This window comes from Humulus lupulus, chromosome 4 (assembly GCF_963169125.1).
Source record: "Humulus lupulus chromosome 4, drHumLupu1.1, whole genome shotgun sequence".
In the NCBI taxonomy this organism is placed as follows: Eukaryota; Viridiplantae; Streptophyta; class Magnoliopsida; order Rosales; family Cannabaceae; genus Humulus; species Humulus lupulus.
The window spans coordinates 52,819,762-52,827,737 of NC_084796.1; positions in this window are offsets into that span (position 1 = coordinate 52,819,762).

Genomic DNA, 7,976 nt, shown 5'->3' on the forward strand with positions numbered 1-7,976 from the left:
CCTGCCCTACGACACTCTCACCCCATATTTTATCTCTTGTGTCCTCTATAGCAAGAGCCATCCTTGCTGCCTAAGCGTAAGTAGAAGTCTCATGTACTGGAGCAATCTTGACTCTCTAAGCTATCCAAAAGTTAAATCTCTCAATGAATCGTTCATTTCGGGCCACTTCCATTGGTACCCAATCAAAAGTGAATTGGCCAACCCATCAAATTCTTTGACATACTCCATCACCGTCTTACTACCTTGAACCAAGTTCATGAACTCCTTGGTCCTCGTAATTCGACCTGCGTCACAGTAATACATTTCGTTGAGCAATTGTCGAAATTCTTCCTAGCACATCATAACAACATTCTGGGTCTGGGATACCACTTCCCACCACATTCAGACATCCTCTCGCTCTATAACGTGGCAAAGGATGGAGCTAGCCATGCCCATCCACTATTCAACTCTGAATGGATCCAGGCCTCCCTCGAAAAGTTGGAGGATAATGCTTCTGGAATATTTCATATAGTAGCTCCCATCTGTTCCTAATCTTAGGTTGAACCGATCAATCACAAATGGCAAACCAATACAATATAAACACATCATAATCATATGAAATTCAAGGGGCCATGTCCTAGTGTTTAACGCCCAAAACGTGGGAGGTAAAGAAATAAAGTTAATCAATAAATAATGTTTAGAGATAAATAATATGAGGAAAATAGAACAAGTGATATTTTTGTTGTTTTTAAGATTTAAAGATTAGAAATAAAGATAGATTAAAGTGTGATGAACAATAGGTAACAAGTAGGAAGGATCAAGAGTCACCAATATGCATACTTATTTATTTGGATCTTTGATTCACAAAATTTACACAAAAGGATAGTTCACATCCGAACTATTTATTTGGAAGATTTAACATTGATGCACAAATATATTTTACAAAAATGTATTCAAGTGATTATTATTATTATTTACCATGGAAGGATGAGATAAATCTTATGAGAAATCTAAAAATGACATTATACCATTGGCAAAAGTGCAATAGAAGATTGGGCATAAAACCTAACACAAATATTACTTTTACTATTTATAAAATACATAGAAAGAGCATGACTAAATCTATATAGATTTAGCAAAAGTAAATATAAATAAATGAGATGGAGAAAATGATAAAGATATTATCTATATTATTTTCACTAATTTGATAATACATAGAAAGTGCTTGATAAAATCTATATACTATTACTAAACATAAATATAGATAACAAGATGAATAAATAGAGATGAATGAAAATAAATCACTCAAATATATAAACTTTAAGCACATGGTGAATCAAAAATACCAAACAAAGTCATAGTGCATATAGGATCATCCTAACCTTCCTAAGAAGGTTAGCCTATTATGCTAGACATTCTCATGAAATTCTAGAGAGAAAATATAAGAAATGAGACTAAAATTTGGTAGAGTCTTTCTACGTAAATATTACATAGAAAATGTGAAATGATATTTCCTATTTATAGAGGGAGAAAAGGACTAAAAAGATATTAAACAACAATTTGGGGTTTACAAAAAAAATTTGAAATTTTTAATAATAAAATATGATTTTGAAGAATAAAATCTTATTATAAATATTAACCTAGTTATTTTGGTGTATGGTCAAAATGCTCTTTTTCAAAAACACCAAAAAAGATGAGCTTTAAAGCTCAAAATGGCAATGTGCATGGCCCAAGGTGCATGAAAGGTTGGGCCAAAGGTGGCTGGTTGGGAGCTGGTCCATTGACCCAGGCGAGCGAATGAGGACCTGGCAAGTCAACAGGGGAGCTGAAGGGAGAAGAGCTACTGGCGATGCGCCTTTGGGCTGGCTGTGTTGGAGTATTATGTTGGGCCTTTGTGGGTATTGAGAGGTTGAAGGAGGTGCTGGGTTTGCTGGGGTACGCTGGGTCTGCTGAGAAGGAAGGGGTCACACGCTTACTTTGGGGGAGGCTGAAGGAAGATTATGTTGGGCTATGGAGGCTGACAGGTGGCAGGAGGCTAGATGCGGCTCGGCTCGGCTCGGCAGGGCGTGGCTCAGCTCGGCGTCAGACGTGGCTCGGCTCGGGCTGGGAAGGAAACAGGCCTGGAAGGGAGGAAACGGGCTTGGGAGGGGTCTTCAGATTTGGGCCTTTGTTTCAAGAGAAATGCCATTTTTCTCTTTTCTTTTTCATATTTAATTGTTTCTTTCTTCTTCATTTCAAAGTGCCAAAATACACTTTAATTCCTACAAAATAACAATAAATTAAATCATAATCAAATATTTCCATTTATAAGATAAATCATATTAATTCCATGAAAATATTAATTAAAACTTAATTTATTTTGACTATTAAAATCAATAAATGTGCACCACTAATCACATCCCCCAACTAGCTTATTGCTAGTCCCTAACAATTCAAGCGGATAAAAATTATTACCAAGATGAATTAGTGAACTAAATTATGCAAAATCATTTAACAAAATGTTTAGTGAGAATTTAGAAAATGCTATTTAAAACTATCAAAGTTGTAATTCAAGAGTTTTGTGTGTGTGCACCAAACCATATTGTTCTTTCAAAAATTAACACAAACAATATTGAAAAATCACCAAATAATAAAGTCTCAACTCCAAATCCTCACAAGGGTATTGAAAGTATTTTTATGGAAGATGGTTGATACTCTGGGAGTTGGAATGTAATCAATTAACACTCAAAAATGGATGTTATCGTTTTAGGACAAACAATGTTAACGAATATTGATCAAAAGATAGGCTAATAAATTAATTGGAATCTAACTGACATAAGAACCTTCGGGATTTTACAAAATGATATTAAGAGCCAAAATAAAGAACAAAACAAAAAATAAAATACACAAACTTTTTTCTTTTGTTTTTGTATTTGATGACATAAATTGAAAACAAATGTAGTAATGTTGAATTTTTATTAATTTTTTTTATTTGACAATTTTGTTTTCAACAAAACTACAAAAGATGAAGATGAAAAATGTTGCTCTTGTTCTCCTTTTTTTTCCTTCATTTTTTTTTTCATTCAATTTTATTTTGATATAATTCTTCTTTTTCTTCTTTTTTTATAATTTTTTTTCTTTTTTTATAATTTTTTTTTACAAGAGACAACATAAGAATAATAAAAAAATACAAGAAATTAAAAGGAAAATTAAAATACAACAAAGGCTCTTTATAAAAAAAATCTATCCCTCTAGTAAATGTCATGTTTTAAATCCCAAAAATAAATTTACCAACTCAAATGATCAATAAAAGTTTTCAAAGTTGTTTTCTCATTCTCACATCTCACAAAAATTAAAAGCTTTAAACTTTAGGATTTTTCTCAATTGAATGCGTGAATTTTTTTTTTCAATATTTGGTTGTGCATGAAATTACTCTAAAAAAATTACTTCCTAATAGTAAAAATAGCAAAAAATATCTCACAACAATTATGTTGTCATGAGTTTTGCAAACATTTAACTCAAAATTTCAAAATGGTAATCAAAGTATATGTCAACGCATGAATATGCCTACTACCCCGAACTTTAATTGAGACATTGTGCTCAATGTCTAACGTTAAGCCCATTATGTGAGAAAAAGGGAATATGATAACCAACAAAACCCCAAAAAGTAAAAATCGCAACATAAAATAAAGCCACATTAAAATAAAGCACACTAAAAAGAAAGATAAAACCTAATCAGTCTTTGGTAGAAAAAAGCATCGCTCTCAGGTAAGTCTACAAACTACATATTTGCGTACTATCCCGTATCAAAAATAAATTTTCTTTGTTCTTGCGTCTCAAAAATAGAAGCGTTAGTAACATTTTCAGGATAAAGAAAATGTTCGGGTTCAAAATCGTGGAGGAAATTTGGTGAATGTTTAATGGCAAATATGGTTATTATTTCCTCAATGATTAAGTCTATCACATCAGTATGATAGCTTCCCTTTTTCTTTGGAGTGGTTGGAAGAATTTCGGTATTGGAAAGAGTCACTCCAAATGTTAATAACATCATCCTCATCAGTTTTAGAGCTAGGAGTGGGGGATGGTGTTATGGCCTTAGGTTGGGACGAGAATTGACTTAAATTATGTGAAATAATAGCGTTGGTCAATTATGATAGTTGAGTACTAGTTTCCCTAAAATCTTCCACAAATTGTTTATTGAATTCTCTTTGCTCCTCTATAAATGTGTGTAAAGTGTCATCTAAAGAAGTCGTATTAGTGCAGACATTATATGGAGGTTCATGTGGGATGTTAGGAAAATTTTGCTCAAAATTCATGGGAGGCAGTGCATGGTAGTTGTACGCAGGCTTCCAACTAAAATCTACGGGGTTGGTCCAACTAGAATTATAATTCCTATGGTCGACTCTTTCAAAGTCACAATAACGTTCATCATAATCTACCTCGGGAACCTCATAATTTTCTCTTTCAAACTTAGTTTCTAAGACCTCAAGTTCTCATAAGTTTGCATGCACTCCTAAAATGGCTAGTACCCTCAGTAGCACTGGAATTATGGTTGTTTCTAACTGAAGGATAATACATTGGAAAATACAGCTCGAAACGTTTCTTCTCTTCACCATTCATTTTTTTTAATTTTGTTTTTATGATTTTTTTATTTTTATTTTTGATTTTTTTTTTTTTTTTTTTTTGTTTTACTTGTTTCCAGGTCGATTTGAGGTTTTTAGAACGGTCCCACTTAAGACCCACACTTTATCTAGAACTCCTCGATGTTGCTAGATAATTGTGGAGGGGTAACAATTCATAAAAATGGTCCTCTTACAACCAATAATTACTAGAACTCCCCGAGGTTACTAAGTAAGCCTAGATGGAACTTTACTCAAATTGGCTTTTAAGCAAAAATTGTTTATGTTGACAAAACAAGCTTTGTTTTTATTATTATTATTATATTTTTTTATGATTTTTTTTTGTAGAATTAAAACCATAAATGAAAAAAAACTAATAAAATAAATAAATAAAGAGACAAACCTAGAAATAATAAAAAAATTTCTCTAAACACAAGAAATAAGATGCTCACAAAGCCTAAAAAAATATTATAGGAAGACAAAAAAATTAAAACAAATGAATAAAATGGCTAAAAAAAGATCTCAAAAAGTAATATTTTTTTTTCAAAGATAGTGGAAAAACTAACTAAGTAGACAACAAAACTAAATTAATCACACAACCACAAAAAAAAAGCACAAGAGTAAAAAAAATGTAACAACTCCTAAACACAAATAAAAAAAATGAAAACTAAACTAGCAAAAGATAAGCAACCAATTTATAATTTTTTTAAAGTTTTTTTTACTAAAAATAAGAAAAAAAGAAATAAAATAAAATAGGCTACCAAAATTAAATTAACAAACTAAATACACACACAACAACCGTTTTATTTTTATTTAAATTTTTTTTGGCAACAATAATAAATAGAAAGAGAGAAAAAGAAAACTAACAAAATAACACCAAAATAAACTAAGAAAAATAACAACAAAATAAACTAAGAAAAAGAAAGGATAAAAAAAATTTATTATTTTTTTTAGAACAACAATGACACAAAAAAATAAAGTAAAATGAAAAACTAAATAAAAACGAACAATAAAAAAAATGATAGTGATTTTTTTTTTCTTTTTTTTAAGAGTAAATAAGATAAATCTAAAAAAAACAAAATCGTAGGGAAATATACACAAAAAGAAAAGGATAGAATTCCTTACCTCTTTGCAAAATTTATTGACAAACTTTTTTTTTTCACTATTACCTCGCAGCAACGGCGCCAAAATTTGTTTAATACCCAAAACGTGCATCCACTAAGCAGTGGTTGTAGTATAGATCGAGCGGTCGATTCCATAAGGAGATAAAGAAATAAAGTTAATCAAAAACTAAAGTTTAGAGATAAATAATACGAGGAAAATAAAACAAGTGATATTTTTATTGTTTTTAAGATTTAAAGATTAGAAATATAGATAGATTAAAGTGTGATGTAACAATAGGTAGCAAGTAGGAAGGATCAAGAGTCACCAATATGCATACTTATTTATTTGGATATTTGATTCACAAAAATTACACAAATGGATAGTTCACATCCCAACTATTCATTTGGAAGATTTAACATTGATGCACAAATATATTTTACAAAAATGTATTCAAGTGATTATTATTATTTACCATGGAAGGATGAGATAAATCTTATGAGAAATCTAAAAATGACATTATACCATTGGCAAAAATGCAAAAGAAGATTGGACATAAAACCTAACACAAATATTACTTTTACTATTTATAAAATACATAGAAAGAGCATGACTAATTCTATATAGATTTAGCAAAAGTAAATATATATGAATGGGATGGAGAAAATGATAAAGATATTATCTATATTATTTTTACTAATTTGACAATAAATAGAAAGTGCTTGAAAAAATCTATATACTATTAGTAAACATAAATATAGATAACAAGATGAAGAAATAGAGATGAAAGAAAATAAATCACTCAAATAAATAAGCGTTAAGCACATGGTGAATCAAAAATACCAAACAAAGTCATGGTGCATATAAGATAATCCTAGCCTTCCTAAGAAGGTTAGCCTATTATGCTACACATTCTCATGAAATTCTAGAGAGAAAATATAAGAAATGAGACTAAAATTTGGTAGAATTTTGCTACCTAAAAATTACATAGAAAATGTGAAATGAGAGTCCATATTTATAGAGGGAGAAAATGACTAAAAAGAAATTAAACAACAATTTGGGGTTTACAAAATAAATCTGAAATATTAATAATAAAATATTATTTTGAAAAATCAAATCTTATTATAAATATTAACCTAGTTATTTTGGTGTATGGTCCAAATGCTCTTTTTCAAAAACACCAAAAAAGATGAGCTTTAAAGCTCAAAATGGCAATGTGCATGGCCCAAGGTGCATGAAAGGTTGGGCCAAAGGTGGCTGGTTGGGAGCTGGTCCATTGACCCAACCGAGCCAGTGTGGGCCTGCCATGTCAATGAGGGAGTTGAAGGGAAAAGAGCTGCTGGCGATGGACCTTTGGGCTTGCTGTGTTGGAGTATTATGTTGGGCCTTTTTGGGTGCTGAGAGGTTGAAGGAGGCGCTGGGCTTGCTGGGGTACGCTGGGCCTGCTGAGAAGGAAGGGGTCACACGCTGACTTTGGGGGAGGCTGAAGGATGATTATGTTGGGCTATGGAGGCTGACAGGTGGCAGGAGGCTAGGTGCAGCTCTTCTCGGTGGCGCGTGGCTTGGCTCAGCGTCAGGCATGGCTTGGCTCGATGTCAGGCATGGCTCGGCTCGGCGTCAGGCGTGGCTCGTCTCAGGCTGGGAAGGAAACATGCCTGGAGGGGAGGAAACGGGCCTGGGAGGGGCCTTCAGATTTGGGCCTTTGTTTCAAGAGAAATGTCACTTTTTTCTTTTCTTTTTCAGATTTAATTGTTTCTTTCTTCTTCATTTCAAAGTGCCATAATACACTTTAATTCCTACAAAATAACATTAAAATAAATCATAATCAAATATATTCATTTATAAAATAAATCATATTAATTCTATGAAAATATTAATTAAAACTTAATTTATTTTGACTATTAAAATCAATAAATGTGTATTTTTCACCACTAATCACCTAGCATTGTACACGTATCATGCTCTTTATATATATTAATCAGGTAAGTAGGCCAATTTAGATTAGTAATTAGACAAATATTTTACTTCATACCAACCAACCTTGAGTCAAGCTTGTCTCTGGTAACTAGCTTACATGTTCGTTCAATCTCCAGGAACCATAAACCTTGGCATACTCTGATACCAAGTTGTAACGCCCTACTTCCCTAGAGCCATTACCATGTGGTTTTAATTATTTTTCCACGAGCAGTATTGTTCAAGCAGGTTTTGGTCAAGGCAAGTGACCAAGGACCTAAAGCTCCTCGATCACTTGGGGGGCATATAAGGTATCTAGTAGGCAAAGCATATCGAAAGGTATGT